This window comes from Panthera onca, chromosome B2, assembly GCF_046562875.1.
Source record: "Panthera onca isolate mPanOnc1 chromosome B2, mPanOnc1 haplotype 2, whole genome shotgun sequence".
In the NCBI taxonomy this organism is placed as follows: Eukaryota; Metazoa; Chordata; class Mammalia; order Carnivora; family Felidae; genus Panthera; species Panthera onca.
In genome coordinates, this window is record NC_138343.1 from 35,463,119 (window position 1) to 35,484,318 (window position 21,200).

General features: G+C 47.5%; 1 long non-coding RNA gene across 1 annotated transcript; it reads right to left on the reverse strand.

Annotated features, from left to right (window-relative positions):
• Positions 1-10,346: 10,346 nt before the first annotated feature.
• LOC132667009 (uncharacterized) lies at positions 10,347-18,501 on the reverse strand. The gene is made up of 4 exons (XR_009604940.3): positions 18,367-18,501; positions 16,399-16,473; positions 11,024-13,754; positions 10,347-10,590 (listed from the first exon to the last, which is right to left on the reverse strand). It is a non-coding gene; the product is annotated as an uncharacterized LOC132667009 (long non-coding RNA).
• Between the last annotated feature and the right edge of the window lie 2,699 nt (positions 18,502-21,200).

A 21,200-nucleotide genomic window follows, 5' to 3' on the forward strand; every position in this document is an offset into this window, starting at 1 on the left:
ACATGCTACAATTCCACCCATCTTGAAAAGAGTCTCTCCCGGGACGCCTGGGTGATTCAGTTGGTTGAGCATCCAGCTCTTGATTTCAGCACAGGAGAAACCCTCCGTGGGTCATGGGTTCGAGCCCCGACTCGGGCTCACGTTGATAGTGCAGAGCCTGCTTGGAATTCTCGCTCTCCTTTCTGCCCCTCCTCTGCTCTCCCATACATGCACACTCTCTCTCAAAATAAATAAATACACATTAAAAAAAAAAAAAAAGAGTTTCTTCTGACTCTACTTCCCCTCTAGCTTATCTCTCTCAAACTCATTTTTTTTTTCTTTTTCTTTTTTCTTAAGTTTATTTATTTTGACAGACAGAGAGCATGAGCAAGGAAGGGCAGAGAGAGAGAGAGAATCCCAAGCAGGCTCCGCACTCGAACTCCCAAACGGTGAGATCATGACCTGAGCCAAAACCAAGAGTTGGCAACTAACCGACTGAGCCACCCAGGCACCCGTCTCAAACTCATTTCGATCACTGCACACCTCTACCCAAACTGCTCTTTGTTAAGATCAGCAATCCTCCCCACCCCCGCCCTTGTGGTTAATCCTAAAGGTCATCGTTAGTCTTCATATTACTTGACCCACCGAGGATCACCTGACCGCTTCTTCTCCCTTTAACACTTGTTTCTCTCGGCTTCCAAGACACTGCGTTTTCTTGGCTATTCCTTAGGGTGGGTTCTTTCCATCTCTTTCACCTCTACATGTTGGAGGGTCCTGGGGCTCAATCCTTGTATCTGTACCCAATCTTCACCAATCCATTTGGTGATCTCATTCAGTCTCATGTTAAATGCCGTGGGGCTTAGCCTAGGTTCCTCTAGAAGCAGAACCTTCATAAAAGGTTTGCATGCAGGTAGTTTATATGGGAATGAAATTCCAGAGAGCAGAAATGAGGGACAGGGTGACAGAAACAGAGAAGAAAGGATAAACCAATTCAAGTGCATTATTGAGCACTAATGAGTGACAACCACTATAGGATACTGACGCTTTTCTCCACACAACCTTCCAAGGAGATTCAGAACTGGCTGTTAAGGGATAAAAAGGGATCCACATTTATCCACCAGCTTCTCTTCAACATTGGTTAAGGGCGGCCCCATGAGTGTCAACTCCCCCATCAACTCAACTCTCTGAGTTATACATAATATGGCAGTGCTGAGTGAGTTTCCATGATTGTCCTACAGCCAACTTTGTACCGGAAGCAAGAAATACACAGAGAGGCAGGGGTGAGGCACGGTCAGTTTGTACCCATTGCAAATCTGGCCAATACCAACTGCACGACATCAAGCTGGGAGAAGAAGATAAGGCCAAGAGAATTTAAGGAAGTGTCTGATACATCATCTATACCTAGACGGCCCTCACCTTTATCTCTCTAGCCTGGACCTCCCCCTTAAACTCCAGACTCATGTCTCCACTGCTTACTCCATACTTGCAGTTGATTGTCTCCTCAAAACCTGCTCCAGTTATAGTCTCTGCCATCTTCATTAATGGCAACTCTTATCTTCACAGATGTTCCTTCCTTCCAAGGCAAAGACCTGGGAGACATGCTTGAGTCAGCATTACATACAATCCATCAGTAAATTATGCTGGCTTTACATTCAAAATATATTCAAAATCTGACCACTATTTATTTATTTATTTATTTATTTATTTATTTATTTATATGTTTACTTATTTCTGACAGAGAGAGAGAGAGAGAGAGACAGAGAGAGAGAATGAGCAGGGGAGGGGCGGAGAGAGAGAGGGAGACACAGAATCCAAAGCAGGCTCCAGGCTCTGAGCCGTCAGCACAGAGTCTGATGCGGGGCTCCAGCTCATGAACTGCGAGATCGTGACCTGAGCCCAAGTCAGATGTTTAACCGACCGAGCTCCCCGGGCGCCCCCAAACTCTGACCACTTCTAACCTCTGCTCCTTGTCCCAGCCACACCACCAGTCATGGACTGGACTGCTAGCAACTATCTGCTAACCAGTCTCCCTGATTACTCGCTTATCCGCTTACTGTCTATTCTCCACCCCAGCTAGTGAGCCTTTTTAAATACAAGTCAGATAATGTCCCTTCTGGGCATTTCCTTTCCCCCTCCCTGCATTATATTTCTCTTTCACCCTTATCACTATCTGACATAATATATATACTTCATGTATTTACGTATTTACTTTGTCTATTGTCGTCTCCTTTTACTAGAATAACAGCAAGAATTTTTGTCTATTTCATCCCCAGTACCTAGAACGGTGCCTGGTGCCTGGGGGGAATACAGTAAATATTTGTTGCCTAGAGACCATCTAGTTCAAGTCCATGCACTTTACAGATGAGAAAACTGTAGCCCAGAGATATGACTGTGCTAATTATACTGCTCACCTTTTTTGTTTTTGGTTTTGTTTTTTTTTGCAAGGCTTTCTTGACACCTTGCAAGTTCGGAATAACTTGTCTCCATTTTCAGCAACATTACTTGTTAGTTATTATTATGGATGTTGGCCCTCTAGCCAGTCTGAATAGCAGTTTGTAGTCAGGCTCAAATGTACCTCCACAAAATCACTAGAGAACAATTCCAGGGCATTGGAAGCTTAAGTAATCCAAGATCATACAGTATAAAGACAGCAAGCAACAATGCAGGGAATTCAAGGTGAGGAAAGTCTCTGGGGTGTTTTGAGAAGTGCAACATTGAGATCCCTGAAGCAGAAAGTGCGTATTTCAGGTTGGGTAGCAGCAGGAGTAAGGAGACAAAATTACTAATTCCAAGGTGCCTGGGTGGCTCCTTCAGTTAAGCATCAGACTTCGGCTCAGGTCATGATCTCACAGTTGGTGAGTTTGAGTCCTGTGTGGGGCTCTGTGCTGACAGCTCAGAGCCTGGAGCCTGCTTTGGATTCTGTGTCTCCCTCTTTCTGCCTTTCCCCTACCCTCACTCTGTTTCTCTCTCTCTCTCAAAAATAAACATTAAACATGAAAAAAAAATTACTATCCCTAATTCACAGCATTCTCTGCCCTCATTTCAGCAGAGTGGGATGGCAAGTGTGGGATGTCTTTGGGTTTGACCTAGGCGGTTAGTTCTACTCAGCTATGTTCTAGCTGTGTGACTTGGGCAAGTTACTTAACCTCTCTGAACCAAGGTTCTTTCATGAGGAAGATGATACCTACCCCCATTGAGATGGGAGCATTGCATGAAATAACATTAAAAAGTGCTTAGTAGAGAGACACAGACAAGCAATTAGTAGTATTAAGGTTATCACTATGACTCTTTGACCAGAATCATAAGAATATGTGTCTGGGCCAATCAGGAATAAACTTGTGACCAGTTTAGAGTGCTGTAGTAAGGAAAGTTAAGATTCAGGGGCAGATAATGGAGGACGTGGCACATGTTGGAGTCTTGGCACTGTGACATCACTAGAGGATCTTGACCAGGGAACACACAGCACTCGGTGCCTGTGATGAAGAAAACCTGACATCCAGAAGACCCATGGGAAGGAACAGCCTTCCATCACCTAGCCCTGTCGCAGGTGCCTGTACATCTTACATCACTGCTCTTTCCTCGTCCTGTTGCAGTGACCTGTTTCAGGTCTCTGTGTCTCCTGGAAGGTCAGGAGAAAGTCATCCCTACCCTCAGAGCTTGGCACAGGGCCTGGCACATAGTAGGGCTCCATGAGCATTTGTTCTAGTCTTAATAATCTAGACTGACTGCTCTGGTGATAATTCCAGTGTGTGATGATGGCAGCCTGGGTAGGGACCGTGACAGTGAGAATGGGCAGGGTCAAATCATAGAAAGCTGGGGGAGAGGCAGCAATTGTTACAATTCTTTGTATTTTATTTTTTAATATTTTATTTATTTATGAGAGAGAGAGAGAGAGAGAGAGAGCTAGCACAAGCAGGAGAGAGGCAGAGAAAGGGACACAGAATCCGAAGCAGGCTCCAGGCTCCGAGCTGTCAGCACAGAACCTGATGTGGGGCTCGAACCCACGAACTATGAGATCACAACCAGAGCCGAAGTCAGATGCTTAACCAACTGAGCCACCCAGGAGCACTGCAATTCTTTTTACATAGAAAATCAAGAAGACGTGCAATCCAGGCTAAGAGGGTGTTTATTTTTTTTAATATTAAAAAAAAAATGTTTATTAGGGGACGTCTGGGTGGCTCAGTCGGTTAAGCATCTGACTTCGGCTCAGGTCGTGATATCACACTTTGTGAGTTCAAGCTTCGCGTCAGGCTCTGTGCTGACAGCTCGGAGCCTGGAGCCTGCTTTGGATTCTGTGTCTCTCTCTCTGCCCCTCCACTGCTCTCTCTCTCTCTCTCTCTCAAAAATAAATAAACATTAAGAAATATAAAAATAAATAAATAAAATGTTTATTTATTTATTTTTGAAAGGGCAGGAAAGGGGCAAGAGGGAGACAGAGAATCCCAAGCAGGCTCTGTGCTGACAGCACAGAGCCTGATGCATGCCTCAAACTCAAGAACCGTGAGATAATGACCTGAGCCAAAGTCAACTGAGCCACCCAGGTGCCCCGGAGCTAAGAAGGCATTTACAAGTTGAACCCAAGTTCCACCATCCAGTAGCTGGTTGAGACTGGATATGTCATTTGCCCTCGGTGAGACTCCTTTTATCTAGTAAATAGGGATAATGCCTGCCCCACCTGCCAGCATTGTAAGGATCCAAAGTTTGTGGATATCTAAGTGATCTGTAAACTGTCAAGTGTTTTTAGAAGGTAAAGCGGTGTGAGCAACATGCTTATGATTAATTCCCCATCCTATTCTGTTCAATTCTTCATTTAAAATTATGAGGAGACTGTCTTTGAAGGTTCAAGCTAAGTCACTTCACAAACAGAAGCAGCAAAGACCTCAGGTGATGAGGTTTTCCGGCTTTAGGTAAAGGATGGGTGAGTGGTTGGTCTATGGCTCCCAGGCAACAGAGAAGAGCAGGAAAGAATACCTGAGCCAGTCCTTCAGCCCCCAGGTGAGGAAGGTCCCACCTCCTCAGAGATCTCCCCTTGCTGCTTTAGGAAGCTACCACCACTGTTCCACCCCCCTACCAGGTACTGAAACAGAAGACTGCCCATCCGAATATTAAATTAGAAATTACTATTATCACAACTAGAGCAGAGATAAGAAAGACATCCATTTGGTTTTAAGAGATTATTTTTAAGTAATCTGTACACCCAACACGGGGCTCGAACTCACTATTCCGAGATCAAGAGTCACACGCTGCACCAACTGACTCAGCCAGGACCCCCAAGAAAGGCATTCTCTTAAAGGGCTCAGTGGCTCCAGAAGACGAGGTCGTACTAGATTGAAGGAATTTTGGCATACATTAAAACTGCAAATTCTCAGGCCCCACCCCAAACCTACTGAATCCCAATCTGTATTTAACAAGATTCCCAGGTGATTCCTGTGCAGAATGCAATTGTAAAGCCTCTGTGAAAGGGAGGGTCAAAGGCAAGGAAAAGGAAGAGTTACAAAGGCTCAAGCTGACCATGCATATCGGAACACTATCTGGGCAGAGAGAAGGGGGTCTTGGCCAACAGACTGGGAATGTTAAGGTCCCACGGGCAAGGTCATCCCTACCGTGGAGGTGGGTGAGCCTGGGTACCCAGCCTAATGCCCTTAAGCTTTCAAGTCATCTGACCCCTCCTTGCAATAAACCCGTACTCCCCAAACGCTACTCCAGTTACCACTTGGCTTCTGCTTATAGCACATGACGCACCAGGCATATTGACGCAAAGATTCACGTCCACCCGACAGACATTTTTCTAGTTGAAAGTAAACACCTGGCATTTTTACTTGATACACGAATCAAAAAGTCAGATGAGGGCCCACTTCTGGATTCAGATAAAGGAACCTGGGTCATAATTAGAAAGCCCTGTCTTGAAACAGCCCAGCCAGCCAGGAGGCCTTTACCAATAACTCTCATCTCCATCCCTCCTCAACCCCAGAACGTCTACCTGTGTCACATCATTTGGCTCAGCTATTCCTCTAGCATCACATTTCTCAATTTTGCACTACCAACTGGTAAGTTCCCTGAGGGCAGCCAAAGGCCGCAATTGAAAACAAACTTGAAAGGATCAGTAGCATGGGTGCCTTGAGCTTTAGCCCAGAAAGGAAAGGAAGTGCCTGCGATGAAACCACAATGTCTCTTTTGGGGGGGGTGGGGGGGAGGACTTCACGGAGGTTTTGATACTGGGGGAAAAAAACAAAAAACAAAAAACCCCAAAAAACCCAAAACCCAAAACCAAAACAAACACACACCAAAAAACAGGAAGCAGAGTACACGCGGACGGATTAGGGAATGGCTAGGCGCACGACGGCATTTGTATACACTGTATGCGTGTATTCAACACTGTGCTTTGCAACCACCGTGAGCTTAGATTGTGTGTAGTAATCTGGAAAATACTAATGATATACATTCTGGGACCATCAGGGTCCCAGCAGGAAACAGATGGCACAATCAAAATTGGGAACTTTGAAGAGAGTTTAATAAAGGAACTGTTTGCAACGGTGTGAGCAGCATTTGGAAAAGCAACAGAGAGGAGGGCTGTTTCCACTTGCAGGCTGGGCCTGAAGGGGTAAGTGGGGCCCTATTGGAACATGGAGAGAGAACTACATGGAGGAAGGCCTAGAGGGTCACCAGCCAGGACCTGCGGCCTTTAATGGAGGGACTCAGCTAGTCTGCAGTGACCTGGAAGGGAGGGAGGTGGGGTAGAAACATCTCTCAAACCCAACCGGAAGCCAAGGAGGCAAAGGAGTGCATGGCAGCCTGCGGGAGTGCAGAGCAGGGTGAAGGCAGTTGGTGAGAAAACCCGTAGGAGCAAACAGAAGATACCCAGCACCATGAATTTACCGGGGAGGGAAAACAATCCACAAGGCTGAATTGTAGGTACAGTACAGAGATGTTAAAACTGTGTATACGGACGAGGGGCGCCTGGGGGACTTAGTTGGTTAAGCACCTGACTCTTGATTTCAGCTCAGGTCATGATCTCAGGCGTGGTGAGATGAGCCCCGCGTTGAGCTCCAAGCTCCAATCCGTGCTTGAGATTCTTTCTCTGCCCCTCCCCCACTTGCTCTCCCTCCCTCTCTTTCTCAAAATAAATAACCACTGAAAAAATGTTTAAGGGGGCACCTGGGTGGCTCAGTTAGTTGAGCATCCAGCTTCAGCTCAGGTCACCATCTCACAATTTGTGAGATCGAGTCCTGCTTGGGGCTGGCTGCCCTCAGCGCAGAGCCTGCTTCAGATCCTGTCCCTCTCTCTCTGCCCTTTCTCTGCTTGAGTTCTCTCTCTCTCTCTCTCTCAAAAATAAATAAGTCTTGGGACGCCTGGGTGGCTCAGTCGGTTGAGTGTCCGACTTCAGCTCAGGTCATGATGTCGTGGTGAGTTTGAGCCCCGCATCAGGCTCTGTGCTGACAGCTTGGAGCCTGGAGCCTGCTTTGGATTCTGTGTCTACCTCTCTCTCTCTGCCCCTCCCCTGCTCATACTGTCTCTGTCTCTCAGAAATGAATAAACTTAAATAAATAATGGGGCGCCTGGGTGGCGTAGTCGGTTAAGCCTCCGACTTCAGCCAGGTCACGATCTCGCGGTCCGTGAGTTCGAGCCCCGCCTCAGGCTCTGGGCTGATGGCTCGGAGCCTGGAGCCTGTTTCCGATTCTGTGTCTCCCTCTCTCTCTGCCCCTCCCCCGTTCATGCTGTCTCTCTCTGTCCCAAAAATAAATAAAAAACGTTGAAAAAAAATTAAAAAAAAATAAATAAGTCTTTAAAATAAATAAATAAAAATAAAAAAAAATTTTAAACTATACATACATATGAAAAGAGCTCGAAGGGAATTCTATCCAAAAGGCAGTCGTTCTTGTACGAAGGCAGTGGGGACTGGACTGGGGATTTTGGTAAAATGGAGGGTTGTTCACTTTCAATTATTGATAATGTGGCCACGCTACTTTTCTAATAAAACACAATCAATGAAGCGAGCTGAAGAAAAGCATATGGCGGGCGGGGGGGGTGGGGGGGGGAGCGGAGCAGGCAGCCTCTTGAGGCACCTTCTTGTATCCTTCCAATCGCTTCATTGTACAAAAGGGAGAAATGACTTGTTCAAAGTCATAAAGCAGGTTCACGGCGAGCTGGGAGTTTGGATTCCACTCCCCGTAAACCCCGTTTGCAAACTGTCCCTACCTCTCCATTCATCTCCATGCCGCTCCTCCCCACTCCCCCCTTCTCAATTCTCCCCTCCCCCTTCTCTTCTGCAAATCCTGGAGCTACTCCGACTTGAAGCCGCTAAACAGCCTCACACCCTTAATCTCACTGTCTGAATGATAAATCCTGCAGGACAGCTCATTCCATTCAAGCCCTTCACACTCCCCTTTGAGTAGCTGGGTGGTCTCTTCCGCCGAAGCAGGGGCGGCTTGCTCTTCCTTCCACTTAGCATTCCCCCAGGAGTCGAGGACTTCCCGGGAGCCAGGCCTTCGCCTCCAAAACAATATCCAGATACGCCACGGCCCTCCCAACCCCCTTTCAGGGCCAGACCATAAAATAAAGCCGCGTGGGCCTTGCACCCCTGGACAGAATCCTTTGTCTGGGTTGGAAACAGCCTGAAAAGATGAAAGAGACTTCCACTCTGACCTCTTCACCTCTTGTTATCTTGTGCCCACTCCCTTCAGACTCTCTGAAGCAGACAGCAGCCTTTTCCCATGGTCGCTGGGGTTAACAACGTCTTAGCAGCTAGCGGAGAAAGGAATGTGAGGAATGTACCTGCCTAAGGGGCGATTATTTTCATCAAGGACAGGCTGAAATGGATAATGAGGTCAAAAACAAACGCCATCTCTTTCTCAAAGGACTCTGTAAAGAGAGGCTATTAGATATAGTTCATTAGTTAGGGGGGGGGGGGGTTAGAGAGCTACTTTTTAGACCTGCTACTTGAAGAGAGAGGAAGGCATTTTGCCAAGTTTAGATTCTTTCCAAGTCAGCGCGGGGGTGGGGGGGGGGGGGGGCTAAGTTTAGAGGCAGATTCAAGCCTTTATACACCCATGTTTGCGTTTCATTCAGGTACAGGCAACAAGTGACAGCCTGGACTCAAAGGAAAGATCTGCAAAAAAAGAATGTATCATAAGGATACAAGTGGGGTCCACGGTAAAAAAAAAAAACAAAAAAAACAAAAACCGAATCCCCCCCCAAATCCAATTTGGAAAACTGATGAGCCAGGGTTTATATATAAAAATATATTTACCATGTGTTAGCATCCTTTTACAACATCCCCTTTCCACGATCATCAAGCGTCACCGGAATTCAGGCCCTAACTCCCCACCCTGCACCCCTAGACTTGTTCATGACTTGTAAACCGGAAACTTCTCAAGCCCTTTCCCTTCTGACCAATCCTGCATCCAACAGACTCCTCTTCAACTGCGTGGATCTGTGCCCTCAAAAACTTTCGCTGCTCACCAAGGCGCAATGTGAAAAGGTATGTGCTAGCTTAGAGTCCCGGCAGGACACTCTCCCTTCTCTTTTTCTTGAGTATCACCTAAAATCAAGTTTAAGCTCCAGATGGCATCTAAAGCTCTCCAAAATCGGAGCCTACTTAACTTTCAATTTGTAACATACACACTCCCCCCCATGACACCCCCACCACACACATATTTAAAGGACCACTTTCCAGTAATATTCCCATCTTCGTGAGCATGATCTCAGGGCAAATGCCTTGGGCAGCAACAGTGTGTTCAATAAAGTCTTCTCGGTATGTTTCAGTTCTTCTTTGGGGTTAATTTTCTCATGGAAAAAAAAAAACCAATAAACGGAACTTCAGGCTTGGTTCAATTCACACACACGATCACTTGCTGGAACACTGTGGGGAGGTAAAGGCCAAGGCCAAATGGGTGACCTCCCAGAGTGCCCCGTCAGACAGGAGGGGGCCTGCACACGAACGTACAAACACACACGTGAGAAAAAGGCTCATGCCTCCAAAACAAAAATCTGCAAAGAAAAGAAGAAGCAATTGGGAAAACAACAGCATAGGTGCTCTTCAACCTGGGGTAGTATCTTCCCGGCTCCCTAGGCCTCAGTTTTCTCACCTATAAAAGGTGTTAAGACCTACCTCTTAGGGTTGTTGTACTTAAAACACGAGATGTGAGTAAAGCACTTAGACTGCCTGGCACAGTTCTATAAATGTTAGGTCTGATGGTGATGATGATGATGATATAGACTGACACCTGCCAAAGTTCTTCTTTGCATTAAAAAAAAAAAAAAAAACAAGACTGCTCTCTGTGGAACGTTCTGGACTCCAAGTTCCCTGATCAGGCTGTGCTCACTCAGGCTTTGTACCTTTGCCCCAGCTCTTCTCTGGGTTTGGAATGTACTCTCCCCTCCTCCTATCTCTGGTTCAAAGGACACCTACCCAGCCCAGCAGAACGAATTCTTCCTTCCATTAAGGGACCATAGCTCTCTGATGGCATGTCTCACATTGTAGAATAATGGCTTGCTTCTATGTTGGTCTCCAGAGTTAGAATATTAACTTCTAACCCCATTATTAGCTTTGGAATTCTCAGTGTCCAACACAATCCCAGATCTAACTCGCCCATATGGGTGTTCAGTAAGTACCTTTGGAAGGAATGAGCAAAGAATGAACAAAGGAATGGCCGTACCTGCATGGTTTCATGCCAGATCCCACCCCCCACCCCCCAGCCTCTCCATCGTCAGACCCTCGCCGACACCTGTTTGAGAGAGTCGCTACTCCCAGAGGCTCCCTGGAACCTACCAGGGTATTATTACATTTTCAGCTGTGGCCTCCACCCACCTTGTGTGACCTGCTGACCAGCTGGAGATGCCACAGGGAGCATGACTCAGGGTGGCCAAAAGATAGTTTACTCCCCAAACTACAGAATTCAGTTACAGGATAGTGCCCAAACTGCTGCTTTAGGAAATGTGTGCAAATCGATCTGTGTAACGCACTTTATCAACACTGACAACTTGGTGGGCTTGCATTCTCTTTAGCTCCTAGGAAGCTCAGAGGAACAAAATGATAACCGATTACTTTCTACTTTTGTCCAGTAGTCATGAAAGACACAGACAATCCTGGTTTTTCTCCTTAATTCCGAGTTTCCATCAAATTCGAGGGTACGTAGAGTCTGCGGTCTTGGAATAGGACAAAGATATTGGGTCCTCACAGGGATAAAGCCAGTGACCTCCATCTCTTTAGCACCTCTTACGGCCAAGTGAACTTAATGGGCCACAGACACAGCTTCAGGCCTGCTGGAGACGTAATGCAGGGCGGTGATACTAAGGTGATGTAAGAAATGAAGCCTGGTCTCCAGTTAGATTTCAGTCACTGTAGGAATTTACCCCTTATAAACTATGGGAATATGCAGGTATGGACATTTCTGAGCCTTGGCTTTCTTCATCTACATAACGGGGATGATCACCTGAATCAGAGGACAAAGGTAGGAGGATTAAATGTGACAGTGAGTGATATATCACGCAGTGAGCGACTCCTTAATAAAAGGTAGTGGAGGGGCGCCTGGGTGGCTCAGCCGGTTGAGTGTCCGACTTCAGCTCAGATCATGATCTCGTGACTCGTGAGTTCGAGCCCCGAGTCAGGCTCTGTGCTGACAGCACGGAGCCTGGGGCCCGCTTCGGATTCTGGGTCTCCCTCTTCTCTGCCCCTACCCTGCTCATGCTGTCTCTCTCTGTCTCAAAAATAAATAAACTTAAAGAAAAAATTTTTTAAAGGTAGTGGAAAGCTAGGCATATAAACTGGAGTGATAGAGGTCCAGTAAACAAGCAGAAATTAGGGAACATGTACACGTGTGGGTGGGAAGGGAAGGAAAAGGGGAAATGGCTGCTCTAGGGTAAATGTTAGTGTCCGGGACAAGGGCGGGGGAAGGGACTGAAGTGAACAGGTGGGTATCAAAGGTAATGCAATCATCTATCCCAAAGTCTGGAAGTTACCTGGTCATCTAATGGCCCCCATCTACCTAGCCACGTATCCTGTCTTGTCCTGGGCCCTGCTCTGCTAGATTCACTAGGATCTCTCAGGGAGCCTCAGAGAGCCGCTCAGTTATGATTTTACATCTTAAGTTCTTTTTTTTTTAATGTTTATTTATTTATTTTGAGAGAAAGAGAGTGTGTATGTGCGGGCGAGAAAGAGTGGGGGAGGGGCAGAGAGGGAGAGAGAGAATCCCAAATGGGCTCCACGCTGTCAGTGCAGAGCCCGATGCGGGGCTCAATCTCATGAACCATGAGGTCATGACCTAAGCCGAAATCAAGTCGGACGCTTAATTAGCTGAGCCCCCCAGGCGCCCCTTACATTTTAAGATCTTGAAGGAGATTTTGGACATCATTAAATCCCACCACACCATTCTATCAGTGAGGGAACCAAGGCCCAAGGTCATCATTCTAGTCCTACCTATGCCACCCATGTGCTGTGAGGTCTTTGGGCAGGTCCCTTTCTGAGCCTGCAGTAAATGTAGGCTCTGTAAAATGAGGGGTCTGGAATATTTAGAGATCTAAGTTCCCTCCAAGTGACTTTTGCTGTATTAAAATAATGGTTCTTTCTACCACTCTCAAGTTTAGGCATTAGATTCCTCACTCCCTGAGCGCCCCCCTCCCCCAAACACACACCCAGCTCACACACAAAGTCAAGCAAAGACATGTTTGGATACCTTTTGAGCTCCCTTAATTTTAACTGAGTGCTAGTTTTCACCAAGGGTGAGGACAAGAAGAGAGTGGTCACATAGAAGAAAGTGCTGGAGGCTGATGGCTCCTGGGCGCCCGCCCAGTGTGCCCAGCCCCTGAGATCCTGCCCCTGCAGGGCTAAGAGCTGGCGACGCAGCAGGGATAAATAAGGCCAGCGATCACCCTTACATGGCCGTCCCCAAGGCTGCCCGGAATCCCTGGGATTATGCAGACTTCTGGAGGGCTTGGAGCAGGTGCCCATCACCTGTTGCGGCCACAAGTGTGCCTGGGCTTCTGCAGCCTCCGTCTTGTGACTGAGGGATTTTTACGTGGAAGCTCTGAGCTCACAAAAAAAGAAAATGCCTCCCTGATGTCACACAGTTGCTGCCAATTCATCAGCTCGAGCTAAAGGTCAGAGAGGGGGAAGCCACTGCTCCAGGGTCCTGTGGCTGCTCCCTCAGATGGGGCTTCCCTTCCAGCAGGCTTCCCGCCAGCCTCCCAGGCTGGGCCAGCGGGGGAAGCCAAGCCGAGAGCTGTTTGCATTTCCAGGGCGCGCACAGAGGCAGTCCTCCCGAGGCTTAGCTGCTCCTGCCCTTTGCAGACATGAACCAGTTCACCCTCCCGGCCCTCGCCTGCCACCGCTCTCTTCTGCAGTCAGGGCACACCTCGGACCCTTCCTTGAAACAGTGCTGTCCCGAGGGTCCTTCCCTGGGATGGCTTCAAGAGTAAAACCAGATCGCACAGAACCTCTTTTGGTATTTTAATAACTAAATGCAGGGTTCAAAGAGCAAAGAGGAGGAGTCCCACTGCTCAGGATGGCAGGCTGCTTCCGCGGCCTCCCAGGAGTGGTATATTTGCAACTTATTTAACCTCTCTGAGCCTGCTTCCTGACCTGGAAAATAAGAATACTTAGCTCATAGTGTTTTCCTGAGAATTCAACGTGGAGCTCTGGTCTGGGGCCTGGCATGTTGTAAGTGCTCAATAAACATCAGCTTGGAACCAACACACAGCAGTAACTGGACAAGTTACTTAATCCCTGAGTCTCCGTTTCCTCATCCAATGGGGATAAGCATATGTAACTGACAGGGTCGCTGCGAAGATTCAGTGAGAACAAATATTAAGCAATTCACACAGCACCTAGCACCGGAAAAATAAATGGGGGCTGCTGGGACTGTCCTGTCCATCAATCAAACTGTGATCTGTAGGGAAGGCCTGATGTATTAACACCTTCTCAAAGCCTGACACAGTCCTTGGACCCCTACAAACCGTAATACAGAGTTAAAAATGGGACACGTAAAAAAAAAAATACATATTTGGGGAGCCTAGGTGGCTCAGTCAGTTGAACATCAGACTCTTGGTTTCGGCTCAGGCCATGATCTCACGGTTCGTGGGATGGAGCCCTGCGTAGGGCTCTGTGCGGACAGCGCTGAGCCTGCTTGGGGTTCTCTCTCACCCCCTCTCGCTGCCTCTCCCCTGCCTGTTTGTGTGTGCATGCTCTCTCTCAAAAGTAAATAAACAAAAACTTTAAAAAAGGCATCTGGGTTAAAAAAAAGAAAGTAAAACTACGAAAAAATAAATAATAAATTAAAAAACATGTATATGGTTCAAACATGGGCACAGGAAAAAAAAAAAAAAACGGGTAGTGTTTAGAGTTTTGCCTCTTCGGGAAAACTGTTTTCAGTTGCAGCCTACGTTTCCAGGAGAAGAGACAGATGATAAGCTTTGACGGACAGAAGAGAGGACTAAGTGGGAGACAATAGATGGAAAGTGAAGGGGCATCAGGGAGGAGAAGGAGGTTAACTTATTACTGAGTCATAAGGGAGCAGTGGACTTCTCTAGAATTGGAAGGGACGACAGGCTGGCTCTCTACTTCAAATGTAAAGAACACACCGGGCAAGACCATGACAACAACCACCGCCTGCTCAGAGTGGCTCACGTGCTCGCCCAGCGCCGACTGCGGTTCTCCCTCCCCAGCACCCTCGGTGCCCCCCACACTCAGACTTCTGTGTCAGCGACTGACTGAAGGCCGCCTCCTTCTAACCACTCTGCGGCCAACCCTGCCTCTCCATCCTTCCTGGCCTCTCCCATCCTTCACTTCTCCTGGCACAGGGATATACTAGATGAGGCTTCTCTTCTGGGTTCCTCGTTCCCTCTCTGTATGCTCTCACAGTGACCCAAACAGGGGAGCCCTGGCAGCCTCTTCCCACGGTCCTTCCTCTTACCCTTAAGACAAAGGTGTTCAAGGCTCTTTGTTTTAGATTTCCATGGGGTATTAGTATTTTAATGACAAGCCCGAGAGAGAGTCGACATAAATATATCACATTCTGTAAACATTTCTTAAGCCTATACCCAATTACCAGGCACTACTCTAAGCCCCTTCCACTTTCTCACAACTACCCTAGCAGCTTCCCAGAGGCGTTAGCTGTGAAACCTCGGAGAGTCACCGTGTGTGACCCGCCACGGCCTCTTGCCCTTCAAATCCAGGCAATGACCAAGTGTCGTGAGATTTTTCTTCTGTCTCCCACACATGCTTCTCCCTTGCGGTTTCCACTGGGCACCTCACCTCAGCCCTTCCTAGTCTGTCATTTGTACCTTATTCATGGAGGCCCCTGCCTCCAGAGCCTGAATCTTCCTCCTTCACATTATCCAACCCCCCAACTTCAAGTTCTTCCGTGGTTTCCCCCCAGATTTCATTCAGTGTTCTTTGTAACCCCGCCCTAACTCTCCGGAGTGAGATGTATTCATAGAGCCTCCCCCCTTATCATGACAGGGGGTTCGGGGAAGGAAGGAGAAGGGGGTCCCAGTGTCGGTCTGACGAGAGGGCCGTGCACCCAGGAGGGATTAGTGCAATGTGGCTGGGGCAAAAATCTGAATCATAGTCAATGAGGGCAGCCAAATTCCTATCTGGGAAATCAGGGCAGTCTGAAGGGTGAGGCCAAGCCGTAAACAGAATGAGTAATGAGGTCAGAAGCTGGAGGGGACCAGAATCATGTCTAGATGCAGTTCAAGGAAACGGAAATGGTACAGGACTGAGGCTGTGAATTGAATTATAAGAAGGTATGCTGCTCCACATGGGGATGGGGGTGGGAGGAGCAGCCCTCGAAATCTCCCTTCCCTCTGGCTTTGCTCTTTGGGTTTTCGTGCGTGTGTAAACGCCCTGCCCTGCCCTCCCTGCTGTGGCAGTTTCACACGCTTCCCCTGCCCCCAGCACTGCCAAGTGACTTGTCCAAGGTTGTGTGGCAGCGGATGTGGAAACGGAGCCACATCTCCCACCTGACAGGGGATGGGCTACGGAAGTAAGGTTAAAGTCATGTTCATCGGTTGGCAAATTCCCTCACATCTCCCTGTCTCAGATTCCTCATCTGTAAAGCAAGGACAATAATAACACCACTTCATAATAGTGTTACATAATAATAACACTCGTATGAGGATTAGCCAAGCAAATATTTGTAAAACGCTTAGAACAGTGCTTGGCACATGGTAAATGCTGTATAAGTGTTAGTTAAATAAAAATAAGGTGCGCAGCTGGTAAATAGGGCCAGTACTCAAAGTCAGTTCTAATTTTAACATTCGAGTCCTTAGATCCTCCACTAAGGTCAACAGCAGGTTATGATGGACTAAGCTGACTATAGGACTTTCAAAAATTAATTTTCATGTCAACTAAGAATAGAAAACATGCTGTTGGCTTATTTTACTTGGGCACAAAGGAAATATCACTTGATTTATCTCCCTTACCTGTTCTTAGGAAGCCACTAAGAAATCCAGAAGGGCCAGTTCAAATAGTAGTTCCTATTCCCAAATGTCATCAACCTTAAAAAAAAAAAAAAAAGTCAAACTTGGGGAATCACTGTGAGTGTCAGGAAGGAATAGCAGAGGGACGCCTGGCTGGCTCAGTCAGTGGAGCGTGCGACTCTTGTTCTTGGGGTTGTGAGTTCTGGCCCCACGCTGGGTGCAGAGACTACTTAAAAATACAATCTTGGGGCACCTAGCTGGCTCAGTCGGTTAAGCGTGTGAGTTCGGCTCAGGTCATGATCTCACGGTTTGTGAGTTCGAGCTCCACGTCAGGCTCTGTGCAGACAGCTCAGGGCCTAGAGCCTTTTTTGGATTCTGCGTCTTCCTCTCTCCCTGCCCCTCCCCCACTCGTGCTCTGTCTCTCTCTCTCTCTCTCAAAAATAAATAAAACATTAAAGAAAAATTTTTTTAATTTTTTTTTAACGTTTATTTATTTTTGAGACAGAGAGAGACAGAGCATGAACGGGGGAGGGGCAGAGAGAGGGAGACACAGAATCTGAAACAGGCTCCAGACTCTGAGCCATCAGCCCAGAGCCCGACGCAGGGCTCGAACTCACGGACCGCGAGATCGTGACCTGAGCTGAAGTCGGACGCTTAACCGACTGAGCCACACAGGCGCCCCAAAATTTTTTTAATTCTTAAAAAAAAAAAAGGAACAGTATAGATTAGGGAAGCTCAGTTTGGTCTGGCAAGGGTCAAGGCTACAGAGAGCAGGTAACACAGAGGAAGAAACACCATATTTATTTTCCAAAACTGTTGGGGGAGGTGTTTGGAAAAGAGGGAGAATGTGTGTTCGGTTTGTAAAATGATAAAAAAAATGGACTGAGTGTAGTGTTCTGTAGCTCAGTTAGCAATTCAAAAAAGATAGTGCCCAAGCCTGCTTGCTCTTAGCAGTCTATCAACCAGAAATCTTTATTAACTGAGCCTCTCATGCGACTACAATATGGCACTAATAGATGTCTGAAAATGGTGACCCCAGTAGGCTGCAAAATCCTAAACAGCTTTCTGAAACAAGAGAAAAAAAAGATTAAATGAAGCTTGGTTTGTGACAAGTGTATTTTATTATATTCTAATTCTTCCCAAACATGCAATATTTTTGTCATCTGTAGTACGGGGTGATTTATAGGCCATCTAATAACTTTCTACTCATCATATTATCAGAACAATACGTTGCCTGATTAAGGTTGGTTGCAGGCTTTCATAAAGATCCTTTTTCTCTAAACGCGCTTTCCCAATTGCTTGCTTCCGGGTTCCCACCCCCTTGTCCTTCATGCCTGTCTCGACTAGCACTTCATCCGACGGTCCTCCACTTTCTCGATTCTTCCCTGAAAGAGGTGTCCCTGGCCTCGGTAACCACCTACCCTGCCTTGCACACTTTCACACTGGGGTGGAGGGTTTGGGGTGGGTGCTCTCTTTAAACAAGGAGGGACACCAGCCTGGGGAGGATTTAAGAAATAAGCCCAACTCTTGGGAGGTAAGGCCTCGGAAAGCGAGGCAGCGACAGCTGGGTGGCGTGGAGCACGTGGCCAGACTAGCCCAGAAACCGAGCTGCAAGGGACCGCCCCGGGGACGCCCGAGACCCAAAGCAGAGCCCGGCTCGTGGCCGCAGGGCCCCGGATCCCTCACCCACATAGGAGGTTCTCCCGCCTTTTCTAACGACCTTCCCATTCCTCTTGCCCCCCTCCGGAGCCCGCAGTCCAGGCTCTGCATACCACCGGGGTTAGACGCAAATAAAAACCCCATACATGGACTCCCCTCTCAGGTCACACAGCATTTGCTTACCGACCCAGACCGAAGATGGCCTCGGCTCCCACCTCCCTTCCCCACCACCGAATCTCTGCTTGTAAACACCGGTCACTTAGTAACACCCTCAATCAGACGCCTCTGGGCTATTATGCATCACCGACTAACCTTAAACCAACTGCATCTTCACAGGCCTCCCCCCAGAAGAGAGGAAATTCCACAGCTCTGAGGTGATGTGAAACGTGTTCAGCACGCCCCGGCTCTCTTTCTTTCTCACTCGCCCCAGCCAGTTCCCAAACTGGGTTTCCCTGGCCCCCCTGGAAGCGGCCTTCCCCAGGCCCCCTCTCCACCCCCCACTTCTTTCCCTCTCCATTTAACACCCTGTAACCTGATAGGCTGGAAATGCAGCCTCTTTGATCTCCCATTTCCCACATCCTGAAAGTCCTTAGAGAAGGAGCCCACCCAGATAAAGGAATTCCAAGTATGTCCATCCCCCTCCCCCTTTAGCTCCATTCACAAAGCAGATTACTAAAGGCTCGGGGCTCCAGGGAGGCCCCGCTCCCCTCCCCACCCCAGGGCCCCAGCACCGCCCCTCCCCCTCCAAGAGTTTATTCATTCCAAGCCCTCACTCTTCACCCCCACAAAAACCTAAGTCCACATGCCTGGAACCAAAAATTAACTTTTCCCTGGACTCTGATCCTAAGGGAAGCTTTCAAACTTCGCTCTGATTGGGACTGTCAGGACTGGTGCCTACCATTCATCTGTCCCCTCGGCATTTCTAGATAAGAAGGCTTAGGGAAAATGTGTCATTGGACCAGGGGGAAAAGATACAAATGTTACATGTGATGTTTCAAGAGGACAGGCTCCCGTCTTTGAGAAAGATCACAGACTGTTCTAACCCAGACACATTTCCTTCCAACAGAAATTGTTTGGAGGCCAGAGGAAAAGACACTTTATTTGAGGGGATAGGCAGAGAATGGGTGTGTGTGTGTGTGTGTGTGTGTGTGTGTGTGTGTCTGTCTGGGGAGGGAGGTTCTGGTAACATTTTTGTTAAGGAATTTCTTGAGTCCAAATATCCTATGCTAGTTCTTCCTTACCCAGAAATCAGTGATTATAAAACATGCCCTCACCTCTGTTCTTTAGCAGCCCTGTCCTGAGTTGTCACAGACAGGGAAACAGAGGGCAGGGACAGCCTCTCTGACCTCAACCTCAAAGTTTAGGAAGTACCCCCCAAGCATCTCTTTTCTTTAAGGATGATAAACTATCTTATCCGTCCTTCAGGGAGGGTGGGAAAGATATTTGAATCTGTACCAGGTCTGGGATAATCAGGTTTCTCAGTTTACCAGCCACGGTGTGAAACAGGATTCCTGGGTCAGAGAATGCTCCCCAGTCCTGATACAACGGAGTATATTTAATAGATTCTAAACCACATTGTCTTTGCGACTCAGGATAGCTAACTTGCTCAATGCACTAGCATTGCACCGAAACTATGTTAAAATCTAGGCACAGGCGTTGGGTCATGCATTCTAGTAGATCTAATTATTACCCAAGGAGTCTCATGGAATCGCAAGAAGAATTCAAGAGTCTGACCTGGGAGTTGCAGTAATGATGGTAAGACATAACAACAGACTGTGGCAGAACAGCCACATGGCGGCTCCTCAGATCACCCCTATGGTGCCGAGGAGAAATCTGTACTGTAGCTCAGCTCCGGCACTGGCCCACGTTTGCAGTCCTGAAATAAGGCAGCGTGCTGCCGGTATCCAGCTGGTAACGGGCTCCTACACGGGCTCGGCCTCCTTAGACAACAGCAGCACAAAGGGATGCGCCTGATGCCTGCAGCTAGGAGCAAGTATTACTCTCTGAGTCTCGGTTTCCTTATCTGTGAAGTACTAATCCAAGGCTGCACCTGGGAGCTGGCTAGAAATGCAGACTCTCAGGCCCCACCCCAACCTACTTCGTTTGAACGAGATCCCCAAGTGATTCCCAAGCACGTGACAATTTGAGATGCTCTGGCCTAGACTCAGGATCTCTAAGGTCCTCTTTCTAGTTCTGAAATTGTCCAGACTCCTTAAGTGGTTTCCAGGGAAGTTTTTCTTCTGGGCTAAATGGTTTCTCTTCTTTCTTACGCCTCCTCTTGCTGTCTCCCCTGCCAAGGAACTCAAGTTTCAGTAGGCATCCGATTTGCATGAGGAGCTTATTCAAAATGCAGATTCCTGAACCCCATCAACAAACAGTGACTAGGAATGGGGCGGGGCCAGATAATCTGCATTTCAGCCAGTTTCCTCCAGGTGGTTCTACAGATCATGGTTCCCAGGTTACATTCGTTTCTTCAACTTAAAAAAAAAATTTTTTTTTAATATTTATTTATTTTGAGAGAGGGAAAGAGAGAGAGAGAAGGACGGACGGCAAGTGAGGGAAGGGCAGGGAGAGAGGCGAGAGAGAATCCTAAGCAGGCTCTGTGCCATCAGCACAAGAGCGCGATGCCGGGCTTGACCCCACGAACCGTGAGATCACGACCTAAGCCAATATCAGGAGTTGGATGCTTAATCGACTGAACCACCCAGGCGCCCCTCTTCAACTTCTTATTATGGAAAATTTCAAACACAAAACATAGCCAAAATAGTAATAATGAGCCATCATGTTTCAAAATTATCAACTCAAGGTCAATTTTGTTTCACTCGGATAGTATTTTTGAAGAATGTTTGTTTGCATCTCGACCTTCCCAGTCATCTCAGTTTGTTTGCTTGTCTATTTACTTATTTGTTTGCTTTTAAATAAACTCTACGCCCAACATGGGACTCAAACTCACGACCCTGACCTCAAGGTCAAGAGTCATATACTCTACCTGCTAAGCCAGCCAGGTGCCCCTGCTTGCAATATTTTATTTATTTTTTGTTTATTTATTTTTACATTAAAAAGAACTTCCAAGTAAAACCTAAATTATCATCTACCTGGATGGTTTCAGATGGAGGTAAACGGGATTATCCGATCCCCCATTTTTT